The sequence below is a fragment of the Manis javanica genome, chromosome 14 (genome assembly GCF_040802235.1).
Source record: "Manis javanica isolate MJ-LG chromosome 14, MJ_LKY, whole genome shotgun sequence".
Taxonomy (NCBI): domain Eukaryota; kingdom Metazoa; phylum Chordata; class Mammalia; order Pholidota; family Manidae; genus Manis; species Manis javanica.
In genome coordinates, this window is record NC_133169.1 from 17,965,253 (window position 1) to 17,980,460 (window position 15,208).

At 36.3% G+C, this 15,208-nt stretch overlaps 1 protein-coding gene across 1 annotated transcript in view; it reads left to right on the forward strand.

Annotated features, from left to right (window-relative positions):
- The window catches only part of USH2A (usherin), a 721,517-nt gene that overhangs the window by 458,545 nt on the left and 247,764 nt on the right, over positions 1-15,208 (forward strand). The window lies entirely within an intron of this gene.

Consider the following 15,208-nt stretch of genomic DNA (forward strand, 5'->3'; position numbering starts at 1 on the left):
ATGAAGGAATTTTTCCCTGGAATGGCCACAGGAATTCCATGGCCTTGACCATCCTCAGGGCCATCAGAAAGGAAGGCCACTTTCCTCATCAAAGTCTGAGGTTGAGGTCAAGACCACAAGAAAAAGCTTGAACTTTATTCATGTGATTTACTTTATAAATATAAGCATATCTTTTAAATTGTTCATTTGGTAAACACGTTGACTGCAGTATCTGTCAAACTTTCTGAATTGTAACTTCACCACCACCCACTGTCCCCAGCATTTTAATTTATTGATTGGGTGACCTTGGGAAAGTTATCTGTTCTCCAGGCCTCCATTTGTTCATCTGAACAGGGATTTTATGATCGCATTGCCATCCTCAGTGGGTTTTGGTAAGAAACAAAATATGTGTACTCACTGAGATCAGCTGGCATGTAAGTAGGAGCTCGACTATTTGTTTAAAGAATATAAAGCATGATATATAATAAGCCCCAAATATACATAAACTATTGCTATTTAGGTTGAAAGTCAAACCAACCTGCACACATCTGAATTTTTATTTTCCTTGATGATTCTAGCAACTGCCTCTTACAGCTCAATGTAAGGAAACAGCAGGCTGGTCGTGGTATATTAAATTATAAGTGAGGACTAATTTGAGGATCAAAGATACTCTTTGGGAGATATCACTTGACTGGTAGGAAAAGCATTAGCTGTCTTCCTCTGTCTCATGTACTTGTACTTTCTGTCTTGGAAATATTCTTCCCCACCGTTTTAGAATCTTGATGTTTAATTTAACACAAAGGTCTTTGAGAAGCACAACAGGGGGTTGTTCTTGGTAGTTCGGGCATTGAGGAAATTGAAATGTACATGTTTTTTTCTCATTTATCAAAGACAGGCAAGAATCTAAACTGACATTTTATATCAAATGAATTATGAACTGTGTACTTTGTACCTAAGGGAACAACAACTAAATTAGAGTTTGGGATAAAAAAGAGAGAGAGAAACAAAAATGGTTTTTAATAAAACATACAGTAATTTCTGTTACCATGTCTGATGGTGACATGGCCGAACACAGTCTTGTTGCAGAACTAGTGAAGGGATGCAGACTACTCTGAAATCTGTTAAGATTTAAATATAGTTGAGAGATCTCCTCAGCAATGATTAGACCTTGTGTAGCTAGGCTTTATGGCCAGTGAAACTTTTTTGATGATCTGAAGTTAACATCCACCATTTTGTCAGTGTTTCCTTTCTCAGAAAAACAAAACAAAACAAAAATGCAATTTTTTATTTCCTGAGAAAATATGAGATTGGTAGATTCTTAAGGGAAAAAAATGTGTATAGTGTAAATATATATATGCATGACATAATATGCATGAAATTACCATACTCTGAATCTCTTCTGTTTATCTGTGACCCCTAGACACATACTCTCACACTTACACACAAGAAAATTATCCCAGTGTTAAGAACATGGATTCTGTGACCAACCAGATTCAATCCAAACTTGATTTCTCCTCTTACTAGCTATGTGACCTTGAACAAGTTTAACAATTGTATTTTGCCTCAGTTTTTTTTTCTTTCAGTAAGATAATAGAAATAGTAACTACCTCAGAAAGTTGACAGTAAGAGAATTAAGTATGATAAATGCATGTAAATAATATAACACATTGCTGGATACATCATAATTGTGTATTGCCCTGCAAAGTTATATCCTCTCACTGTATGTGCAAAGATGGACAGCAACGAATTAGCACCACACTTTTTAATGGCTACTGATTCCTGAAGTGTAGGAAGCATTTGAATTAAACTTGTAAGGTGAAGGAGGGTTATATCATATCTGTGCAGTAATAACCAATTTTTAAATTACTGGTTAAACATTCTTGGGAATTGGGAGTGACTCAGGCAAAGCTATGTTTTGGTTACCATGCTTTCTTCAACAGTAGGTATTTCAATTTGTGTTACATACACATGAAAGAAGCATTATTAATATTAATACATTTGTTTTCTACTTCCTACTGACAAAATTCCTTGGTATTAATTCCATATACTTTCTGATACCAGTGCTACACTGGATAGCAACTGTGTGACTTAATTACTAGAAACAACTCACCAATATGCTGATTACAGATTTTCTTGATAAACTTAATTACATAATGACATTAATCATTGTGGTCAAATGAACAATTTTTTTTCAAATTTTGATTCTGACTCTACTACTCATGAGCTAGAATCAGTTCTTAGAAGTCTTTCACCATTTTTTATCCTGCTGATGTTATTATTTTATTCTTTCTAATATAGAATGTGAAATGAATGGCCTAATAAAGTAAGGGATGCCTCATATATAATATTAGTGCTTTAAGACTATACCTAGTTCTTAGATGAGTAATCGATTAATCAACTTGAATACAAGACCAATGCCATTGGTAAGATGACTTTTATAACAGATCCTTTCTGGTTCTCTAGTTATTAAATGACTACAATTTTGTTGGCTATTCAAAGATCACTTAATATTTTGATTCTTGACTCTATCCCAGAATAGTAGATTCAATGTCACCATAAAAAAGAGTCCAATTCTAAGATACAGTAGTTTATTTTCTTGAAGATCTAATTCTTTGTTGTTTTTCTATTCTTGTCAGACACATTCAACAAGGGAATATTTCATGTATCCTTTCTAAAGAGAGTGGGTTTAACCTAGCTTAAATTTACTCATTATTAAAATTGTTAATTAACCTTGATAAGCATAACTATTTTTAATTTTACAAAAGTGAAATTCTTCAGGGAACTATTTTAAATAAAGTGAATGAACAGTATTTTCACTAATGACAGGATAGACTAATCCACTAATATTTTTGTTGTATATATTTTAAATTATTTTTCACATTGAAGATATACTCTATAAAAAGGGCTCAAGTGAGAAGCATTTAATCTCTGCTGTCTGGAAATTAATTTGGAGGAATATGATGGTATTCAAAATAATAGGAATGCTAAGAAATACTCTCAGGGATACTAAGAGAAATTCTAAAGCAAAAGCTTAAATAAGGTGTCTAAATCTAGGAAATCTGTACAGAAAAGAATAAAATTTGGTTGGTGGTTTGAGATGTAACAAGAAAAAAATTCCTCTAGGCGTTATGACCACCAACTTCAGGGCCTCTAATTAGTCTGACAAAGTGACAGTTTCACATTCTAGTTGAACAAATAATGTATCTAATGAAATTTTAAAATCCCTGTTTGTCTCTGAGCACAATGAGCTGCATCATTCACAGCTTTGGGGTGGTTCAAATTCAACAGAGGATGACTTCAGTCTGTCTGATGTTTCCTGATTAACAGATTCACTGAAACTGTCTTGCAGAGTAATTTGAAGCAACTCTTTAATCTTCAACCACAAAGGGAGGCGGAGTCAGAGTTAGGTTGCTTTGGTCCTATGGATGCTAATGTGAAGAGGAATCCTTTATTTCTCAAAATGGTCAATAGCAATTAGTATGCAGTGGTGTCTTTTTATTCTGGTGCCCTTGACCCTCGTCGGCTACCCTTTTCTCTATTATTTCTATTATAAACTGTAACTGGGGATATCCTTGCTTCTTTTCCATCTAATTAAAGAATTCTTAGTGAACACAGGGACAATTTTTCATTTCATAGAGAAAAGTTGCTAGAGCTAGGTGAGATCTGCCAGTTGGGTTTCATAGAACTTTTGACAAATATTTACACCTATTTTGATTGATGTATTCTCATGCCAGGGAAATGTTGGTGAGGTTTGCGTCTCCCTCAGAAACGTAGACTCAAATGAATCAGTGAGAGACCAAAGGCAAGTATTTTACCATCTTCAGGTTTTATTCAGTAACGTACTCCAAAATATCTTGTCGTTGAGCTGAAAGGTAAATGATGGATTTTGTACAAAATTTTTAATTTATGTTCTTGCTTGCTTTCTACACAGGGCTTTTGTTCCAAACACTCCTCTAATGGGGACAACCTTGAGGAAATGGCACCATTTCTTTAGCTTGGGTCTATAAAATCTTTAGTCCTTGTTATGCATTGTGTTTCTCTATTTTCTTATGGAGATCTTTCCAGGAGCTTTCATATATAGAGAGAAAAACAAACAAAAAACCCCAAGTAAACAGAGACAGAGAGATTGAGACAAGACTGAAAAAGACAGATACACTTTCTCCAAACCTCTACCCTCAAATAAACCTCCTCAGGGTTTAAATGACATAATTATTTTAAAAAAAAATTTTTTTTAAATGTCTTCCTTCCTTCCAGACCCCTGAGTTGTAAGATTTCCCCACCCTTCAAAGCAGTATCCAGTCTACTAGCTGGTTCTGACGTCCCCTGTGGGGAAGTTTGGGAAGAGGCGGGGAAAGACCCTCTGCTCCTGAAGAGGAGCAAGACGCTGGTGTGGCCAGGTGTCTGTAAAAAGCATCGCTTAAATAACAGTTAGAAGCTTAGGTTTTGGAGACAGGTTGCTGGGTTCAAACATCAGTTCAAACACTTATTAGCTGTGTGATCTAATGCATCTCCCTCATCAGCTGTGATCTGAATGTTTGTCTCCCCAAATTTACATATTGGAATCTAACTACCAATGTGTTAGTGCTAGGAGCTGGGCACTTGGGAGGTGACTAGGTGATGAGAACCTAGGAGCCCTCATGAATGAGATGAATGCGCTCATGACGGGGGCCGAAGGAGAGCTCCCTTGCCCCGTCCACCGCGTGAACCCAAGGCAAGAAGGCTTCATCCATGAACCAGGAAGTGAGCTCTCAGCAGACACTGAATCTGCTGGGGACTTGATCTTGGATTTCCAGCCTCTAGAAATGTGATAAATAAATTGATGCCATTTATAATAATCTACCCTGTTATGGTATTTTGTTACAGTAGCCCAAGGAGATGAAAACTTTTATAATGCTGTTTTCTTGACCCACCTTACACATAGGATTGTTTTGAGGATTAAGTGTGATGTGTATAAAGCATTTAGTTTAGTGTCTGCGTACAACTACTCAATATTAACTTCAGTATTTTAGTATGTTTATCTTTATTAATGAATATCAAGATATTAGCTTTGCTCAAAAGACAGTTAACCAAAGTCATCAATTTGTTAACAACTCTTAACATACTAAGGTTGAAATCTTTACCAAAACTTTGAACTTTGCTTAACTTTCATTCATCTAAAAAAGTATTTACAGAGCTCTTTCTAGTTGCCAGGCATAATCCTAGGTCTTGAGCTGAAGAGATTTCTGGAATAGATATTGTGCATTCCCTTACGAAAATGAAGGCTGTGGCCTCCATTCTGTCTTTTATAATTGCATTTACTGTGTGTTCTGGATGCCGCTGGAACTCGCCAGGAGACGCTGGAATGGCTCAGGAGCAGTCAGAGCTTGAGTTTATTCTACTAGGGGTAGAGGGTTGCCTAAAGATATATATGTAATTATAAATAATGATATAAGCCAACTACGTCAGTGTTTTTAAGATTGACTTTTAGTTTCAAGTATAAAATTGTACCTTATTCATTTGGTGAGGTATGATAAGTGATCATTTCTAGAATCCAGAAAAATTAATTGGTTTTACTGTTATTCTCTTATTTTGCAAATGCAAATTATTTTATTGAAGAATGAGTTTATTTTAGACCCAGTTTCTTTAGCATACATTCCCATAACAGGAAAACTTCTTGAGAAAATACTTTAAAAAACCTGAAAATTTTTAAAATAATTAAAACAAAACTTCAAAGCTTTAAAGTAACTTAAAAATTTGGTGACTGGTAGCTCATAATATTTCATTTTTTTAATTTTTCCTTGGCTCTTATGCATCTCAGAAATAAGTCTGATGTAGCAGACAATAACACTGGCTAACCTCAGCCTAGCTTTTGTACTACAGTTTTCCAATCCTTTCTCTTCACTATTTAGCCTTGTTTTCTTGTGTTTTAGTTTAAGGACTTTAAAATTATCTTGATGCTTAGTCATGTTAATATTATACAGTATAGCTATGAGTGTATTTTTTCTTTTCTTTCTGGAACTTTAATGACATTGAGTATTTATTCTTTATTGACCTGTGAAAGAATGATTTTAAAAAGTGGATCTAAAGACACCAAATAGCTGAAAATGCTAAGTCATTGGGTTCTTCTTCACCTTCAGCACTCAAATTTTATGGGGAAAAAAATCAAATCAAGATATGTAGATAACATGACAAATCATTCATTCCTTTCAGAAGCTATTCCAGTCCATTAACCAGATAGTACAGTAGCCACCATCATTCCCCCCAACCTCCCCAAAAAATCTTATAAAACTAAGCTGGCTAATATCATTTCTCTGCTTAAAAACTGAAAGGAAATCAGTGGTTTCCTGTCTTCTTAGTGTAAGTTTCAGAGCCCCTACCTGGCCTGCAAACCTTCCGTTACAGTGCACACCACCTCTGATCCTTCAGTTCTTCAAACAGCAAGTTCTGTATCCCTGTCACCTTCCAGCTGCTTGTCCATGCGAGTTCAGCAGAATCTTTGTTATTCAGCAGATCCAAGCTTAAATATCACTTCCTTCAAAAGGCTTTCCCCTCTCAAATGGTGTTCATCTGCCCCCTCTAAGATCTTTTATAGCATGGTGTTCTTCTTAGCAATTTTGCATATTTTAACTACACATCTTTTTAGAAACCAAGCAATATTAAATGGCCAATCAGCATAGTTTTAATATTTCAATCACAGGCAGTGTTCTGACTTTAAGTACTTAATTATACATCCAGCCTCAAATAACTCCGTGAACTGGCCTATAAAGCCAACTCCCTTCTAAACATGTAAAAGACATTTCAGAATCAACCAAATTCTTGATCCTTCACTCACAAAGTGCTCCTCCCCCGTTGGGCGGATCTCAGTTAGTGGTTCAGACCTGACATTTAGGAGTCGGGCTTAACATCTCTCTTTGTTCCTCTGCAGCCTCCCATCCAGCACCAAGTACCCTGTGCACTCCCTCCCTCCTCTTCCGGCTTTGCTCACTCTCAGCGCTCAAACTGCACTGCCCTCCCGGCCTACGCCAAGCCTGCCCTGCCTGGGGCGATGGGGCGAGCCTGAGCTGTGCTTTGCCCAGTGGTCTGCAAATCTCTGCTCACATGCAACCTATTTAAGAGGTCTTTTCTCCTTACCGCATCTCAACTACCAGCTTTGCCCCCAGCTCCTCCTCCGTCACTCTCAAGCCCCTTCCACTAGAAATGGGGCTGATTTGCTGAGAGAGTAGATCCCAAGGGTTCTCAGCACACATACAAGAAAAGTAACTATATGTGGTGATGGATGTATTAATTAACTTGGTAAGTAAGCATCAAACCATATTGTACACCTTAGATATATATATATATATATATATATATATATATATATATATATATATATATATACACAATTTTGTTTGTCAGTTATACCACATTAAAGCTGCGGACAAAAAAGAACTTACAATAAAAAGTGGGGGATTTAAAGGAAATGCTTCTCTTTGTTTTTCTGTCTTTTGTCTCTATCCTTGATGTAACTGTTTTCTGTGTTCATTATGGTATTCCTAGATCACAGAATAGAGCCAGGTATATAGGTAGATGCCTTTTAATTATTTGCTGACTTAATAGATTTATAATATATATGTACCTTATATAGATTATATGTAATTATGTCATACTATTCTATATATGATATAACATACTATATAATATTTCTAATGATGTAGTTGCATTATTATATATTATATATGTACACATAAATGTGTACATATATAAAACACTACTTTAAATGGGGATCCTGGGAAATGGATCATTCATACCTTACTGATAAAAGCAGAAATAAAAATAACTTTCTGGAAAACAGCTTGTCAACTTAAATCTGAAATGGTAACAACATTTATCCCTACTGAGCCAATAATTCTAAAAAGCAAACCAAAAAAACTCATTTATTAGGATACTCAGGATTACTTATAATACTGAAAACAGTATCATTCTTCAACAATATCAGCTTTGTTAAGTGAATGTTCTACATCTATTAAAATACTACATGCAATTACTTTGAAAAGTCACATTAACCAAAAAATGGCGTACAGAGTTCTCATCATATATTGTAAAACAAAGTTTACAAAACAATATATTAAAAATATCCAGCTTAATCATTTAAAAATTATATATAAATATACTTGTATAGAAGAAAGACAGGATGGATAGTCTCTAATAGTATAACAATGCCTATCTCTGAGTAGTGTAAATATGGGCAATTCATAATTTTCAAATTTTCTACCATGAACATATTTGTAGTTAGAAAAAAATGTGTTTTTACAAACGGGTCCTGTTTAGTTCTGTCAGAACTAAATTTTAGCATTTGTTTGATATTTATTTGATGAACAGAAATGAATTTTCAAAAATTGTTAAGTGCTGTAAAGTTTACATAAGGAAATAAAAAATAAGATCTCTGCTCTCAAGTAGTTTATATGAATTACCATTATGTGCTGTATTATGGGAAAAAGCAATAGCTAGACTTAAATTTAAGATTCAACCTAGTGCTGAGAAATGAATCTTGGAAACAACAGACAGGTATGACAGCATAGGCGGTGCCATTTATTAGCCATGTACTTCAGACAAGTTACTTAACCTTTTCCAAGTTCAGTTTTCTCATCTGAAATGGGGACATTGTAAGAACTAAATGATAAAATGAACATATTGAAGTATTTGAGAGCTAATTTGATATTGCTGTGTTAGTACTCTCCAACCAATTAATAGCTTTTAAGTTGAATAATGATTAATTTTCACATAATTGAGTCCTTATTTGTTCATGAAAAACATGGTTTGGGTCTTAACATTATTAGGGTCCTAGTAGAAAGATCTCTTCTTCAGATCTTACCCCCTACCAGTTCATCCATCTGTCCACCCATTCGTTGATCCATCCGTCCATTTTTACAGGACATCTGCCTATGAAGCCCTGTTCTGGGCAATATAATATACCTCCTGAAGCACTTTGCTTCTTTAATAACGTTCCTCTCAAATTCTATGTATTCACTCGTAAATGACCTGGCACTTTTATCTATTAAATGACCATTTTGGGTCAACTCCACAGTCAATCTGAATGACACTGATGAACTCCAGTGTTAAGCAGACCCAAATTATGATCTTCAGTGAGCTTTCAGCCACATGACTTGAAGAAGGGAAGTCTGAGTCTCCCTGGGTTCGGCTTAGGTTTGAATGCACACAGAGTGTTTAGTTTAGGTATGAGGCTTCATGTTCTTCAAGGGACATTATCAAACTGGAACACATCCAAGTCAGGTAACATGGCTAGATAATGGTTCAGGAATCATATTGTAGTTGATACTATTTGGAGCAAATGGGGATGTTTAACCCAAAATGCGGAAATTCGGTGAAGAGGACAACTGCTTGAAAATGCCTGAGGTTCTATCCTGTGATGGCAGTAGAAGCTTGTTGCAGGGATGAGTATGAATAAGACAGTCTCCTAAAGGGTCATGACCATGACCAGCCACGTGCACCTGTCTTGCCCAAGATAGTCCCAGTGCATGCCTGTCTCTGCACAGCCCAGTTAAACCCTGTTAATTATTTAGAGTATCCTGTTACACTCTTGGAAGATCCTGATGTGGGCAAAAAACTATATTCACCCTAAGTTTCCTACAAAGTGATACAGCTTTTAGTTCTCCATCAGAAAGAGCTTACCTACAAGAACTGTCCAGTAATGCAACTATTTTCCTATCACTGGTAATGAACAAAAAGGGACCCGAATATCATCTGTCTGGGATGTTTTAGGCAAGAATTTATTTGGTGGAGGGTTAAAATTGGTGGCTTTTAAGCCATCTGCACTCCAAATTTAAAATGTTGTTACTTTTAACATTCCGTGGTCAAGGATCAATTCCATGACATACCTTAACACTTCATATTTAAAAATTTATTTCTCTTCCTAACATGAAGACATCTCCATTTTGCATTTCACTGAATTTCTGTGGGCTTTCACTAATTTCTGAGAACTAGCAAATGCACACTAGCAATTCTATGGCAGGTTCCTTGTGGATGTTAAGGAGACAGGGACCCTGCCGTGAGAAAGAAATAAGACCAAGAAAGTACTTTTTAATAATATGACCTGGACAGAAAAAATAAATAAATAAATAAATCCAACCTTTACTATAACTAATCTATTTAATATTGTAAATGGTTTGCTTTTGTATTTATTTAATATATTTAATATTTATTCCCTGTTAAAAATCACCTACTATAATATGTTGTTCTGTGGGGCAGAATGAAGAATCCTACCTCTGAAATCCTCCATCTGCCAGTAACCAGTTTTGTGAGTTGAGATAAAACGTGTACATCTCTGAGCCTCAGATTCTTTATCTCTACTACACAGAGATGACACCACAGTTTTGTACTGTAATTCTGAGGCATAGAAATAATTATGTTAAAGAACCTGGTACATACTATGTATTCAAAAAGTTAGCTATTTATGAGAGACTATTTTGCAAGCATTAAATCTATTTTAGCCTACTTGCCACTATTTAATGATGCTCTATTTGTACATCCTTGTGCTCAAGGTTGACTGTCCATTTGTTAGCACATCTGCATATTCTTCATAATTAATATCTTTTTAATGACATATGGTTTAGTGACTGGAAATTGAGTCTTGCCTTCTGTTTTCAATTTGTTTATGACTCAATGACTCAATATATGTGTCTAAACTATAATTTTCCATTCTGGAAACTAGAATTTAAAATCTTTGCTCATATGTAGCTATTTCAGAAAATGAGAGGAAAATGTGTAATGCAAGGCTATTGAATATGTGCCAGGCTATTCAGTGAGGCAGGCAGAATGTATATAGATAAAAGGCCCTGGTTTCTCTTATGTTAACAGGGAGACCTAAGCGAGGATGCCAACCATCTCATCTCTGAAGTGAGAGAGTAGCCTGCGCTGAGCTGGAGTGAGATTCCACCTGAAGCCAGCAGGAAGCATCGCATTTACTAGGAATGAGTCTGGGCATAGATCGTGGGGGTCCTAGGCACTAGAATTAGGCAGACGACATGATTACTCCACATAAGTTCTCCAATAGCATCTTCTGGCAGTGCCACTTCAAAGCCTGTTCTCCTGACAGGCAAGATCCAGTGCACATTTGTTTATGTTTCTAATTTCTGAAACCCCTGAAGCACTTATACCGCTTTTCTACTTTGTATACATTCTGTGTTGCAGTTACTTGAGCCTTATCTATCTCTCTATTAAACCTACAGTGGATAGACTAATCCCCCCTGCTATCGATTCTGCCCTTTCCCCACCTAGCAAAGAACCTTGTGCAGAGTGGCATTCAATATCTTTTTATTAAAGATTTGCATTTAATACAAAATATTATAGACTTCTTTGGTATCTTAATGAAATACTTTATTCCAGTGTTTTGAAATGCACACACACAGAAAAAAACACAACTAAACACACCTAGATACTAATAAGTTGGTAGGTTATCCTGAGAAATTAGTACATATGAGAAGCACATTGAATTCATTTTCTCCCCCTGAGTGTCCTCTTCTGGCCACTACAGCCTTGGTAGTCATCAGCCATATGAAAAAAAAAAGCCTGTTTTTACTTTTTAGAGCTCCCCCAGGATTCTACAAATTTGTGTGTAGCAAAGGTTTGGGGCGTTCTGTTTGTTTTTAGGGTTTAGTGTTCTGTGTGGGGTTTTTTTAGATGGGGAGGGTCTACAAGTGTACATCATTTACAAATTTAATGACATCACATACTCAAAAAATTATACCATCTAGATTAGTCTAACGTATGATTTAATTCATTGCTTAATGTTTTGTGTTCATTTTGCCTTCCGAGAAGGGTTAGATTTCAAAATTTTATTAAAAACTCCCTTCCTTTGAATTTATAGATTGGGGTAGCTATTTTATCCAGTTGCCATGTAAAATCAGTATTTACTGGACAAGATGTGTTGATTCAGGAGGTTGTCTGTGGAGTACTTGCCCCATGAGGGTCATATTAAACTTGAGAGAAGCTTTCTGAGCAACATAGCGTCTTGGAGACAATATATCAAGCTGATAGATACACAGTTCTTCTGTTAAGAAACCAGAGGTGGAATTATGGCTGGCTCCCGGTTATTGCTTTGGTGCTAAGGAGCCTCTAAGGAATAGGTATAGGATAAAAGGGGTTAACCAGAGGGGAAAGAAAGGTTTCTAGAATGCAGTGTTACTAAAAGCACGCAGAATGAATAGTTACATGTAAATAATTTAAGACAACCTCTCTGCAAGTATTTTGCAATTTTATATAATCAGTATAACCAATTTAATGGAGTGCATTTTTTTGTTATCACTCAGAAGAGAATCCAAGATACTTTATTAATATTATGGAGGCTACTTTGGGGCACTCCTCTGTTCTTTCTTAATAGCACACTCATGCAGTTTCTAACAGGTGAAGGGATTTTTGTGAACGTATATAGAACTCAAATTTTTTCATTTTGATGGCTTATCAAAGCTGATTTTTGTTCAGAATTTGGATAGTCAATGACATTATAGTCCTTGACACAGAAAAAGTAGACAAGAACTAATCAAATGAAGGACATGGCTTTCTGTATTTTACATTATACACAATTGCAGTTTACTTTTTGCCCATCCTTTTTTTGATATGTTCATTTGTTGTTCATCAGTTGGATATATATATAAAAAAAAGAGTTCCTAATTGTCAAAACTATTTGTGTTCACAGATAAAAATTTCAATGAAAAAGTCTTTAGTAATGAATGTCCTTCAAACCAAAGATTTAGAGTTAAGTTATTGTGTAACTGGCCCTGCATAGCAGTCATTTCATTTCCTCATCACGTCACATTTCTAGTAACGGAGAGCGACTGCCTACCATTTTTCTCTCTCTTAAAGCACACAGTTCACTTGCACCACTTTGGCATTGACCTGATACTTTTGTTTTTATTTTGCTTACTGAGAAATGGACACCATCAGAAGAGATCTTTGCTGTTTTTCTATCATCAAATCTACCTGTTCCTGTGCATCTGCTGCCTTGATCTCTGCATTCACTTCTGCACAATGGGTAGACTGTCCCTGCTTACTAAACAGCCCACATGCAGTGGCTCTCAATTCAGTTCACATGTACACTGGCTTGCCTCTCTCCCTCACACACACACACACACACACACACACACACACACACAAGGAATCTGCTCTGGCATTTATTCTTCCTTCTCCTCCATTAGCATTTCCCCCAATTTCTTCTGGATCATTCTAATAAATATGCATATGTTGTCCCATCCTCCCATTTTCAGTAAACCTTCCTTTGATACCATAAACTTCTCTAAAATGCTGCTCCATTTTTTACTCACCTTTAGGACAAATATCTCTAGATCTGTCTGGCATACTGTACCCTTTCATTCTTTGCTCTACTTTCACCATTTAAGACCATGCCCATGCGTTCACTACAAATATTCTTGTCAAGATCACCAAACGCCTTCACTGGGACAAACGCAATGTGTACCTCTCTGTTTTCTCTTCCCTTGAACTCTCAGCACATTTGAAATAATTGATCATATTCTCCCTTTTTGGTATGTTTTTTTTTCCTTGGCTTCCAGGCTGTACCTTCTCCTACCTCACTGGCCACTCCTTTCAGTCTTCTTTGTCACGGAGGCCTCCTCCTGATGTCAAAATGTTGGGGGACCCCCAGGGCTCACTTCTCAGATCTCTTCTATGCTATTGCTACTCTCAACCCCTTGTTTATTTCATCAAGTCACAGCCATTAAATATCATGTACACATTAAGCCACAATTCCTATCCAGACTCACATCTGCAATTTCTTCCTGAATGTCTCTACTAAAAATGTGTAATAAACTTCTTAAATGTAACATGAACCAAACAGAGCTATTGATCCCCTCCATAATGAGTTTCTCCCCTTAGTGTTTCCAATCTCAGTAATGGCAGCACCATGCTCTGGGGTGTTTAGGCTGAAAACATTGGCCCCCAATCCCATTTAGAATGCTATCTAAAGTCTTTACTGTGACTTTCTGGGACCAGATCCAGAAAGGACCTAGAGGGATAGAGACCTGCCTGTTCCCCCCACCTCTTCTCGTTTCCCTCTCCTTTGTCTCAACCGCGTCAGCCTTCTTACTGTTCCTTAAGCACAAGCAGTGCTGTCCCCTTCTCTCTCCCTGTGCACTTTCTGCTCTCGGGCTGATTGCTGTACCTCCAGACATCCTCATGATCACCTCCCTTATGTCACTGAGGTCTCTGCTCACATGTCACCTACTCAAATGACATGTTCGTCCTGTAACTTTCTTATCTAATCTGAATTGTTATAACTAGAATTGTACACTCCTTTTCACTTTTTCTTCCCTTACCCAGCTTTGTTTTTCTCCTGAACACTTATTGCCATCTGCTGTGATGTTCCGTACCTGTTCATTGTTGGCTCCATTTACCTACAAGTTCCTCAGGGTCAGGGGTTGTACCTATTTTTCTTAGTGCTGTTATCCCTCCACACAAGGAACACTACACAGAGCAGAGGCTCAATAAATGTTTATTGAATAAATTAGTGAATTATTGATGAACTTAAAACCCTTACAACAGATTGATGAAACATGTAATCTAATTCTTCCATTCTCATCACTGGTCATTTGTTAGCCTCATAGTTCACAGGCAGGTTCCCCTGAATTTGAGAGCATACGAAACACACGTTATGTAAGGTTATGTATAAAAGAAAGTTGAAAATGAACCTTGATGTTTGTCTTCATTATTCTGATCCCTTCTTCTTATTCACAATGGCCTCTAGTGATCCTTGATCATTAGGAACTTATGTTACAATAATCAGAATGTTCTTAAAAGTTATGTTGTAGTAGCACACCAAGTAAGAGAATTTCAAATAGTCCAATGTAATAGTAATCGTGGTAACAACAACTAACAATAAACAACTACCAGGACTCAAAATATGGCCCTTTATTTAAATTGTCTCTGCTCTTTTCAATAATCCTGCAAAAGAAAAATAATATTCCTGCTTAAAAGTTAAGAAACACAAGCTCAGAGTCATTAGGTAATTTTTAATTTGCTTTTGAGTTTCTGATGAGTTTTGGGACAAATTCTGATCTGATAGGTTCATTCAAATTATGGTTATTGGGAAAATTAATAACCAGAGTCATCCTGTCAACTTCTTTAGAATTGTCTTCAGTTTCTCTGATTCTATCAGGCCTTCTAGAACTATTGATTTTCTTGAGAGATTATATCAAGCAGGTATGCTGAATTTAGGGTAGATTTGCCAGAGAATCAACTA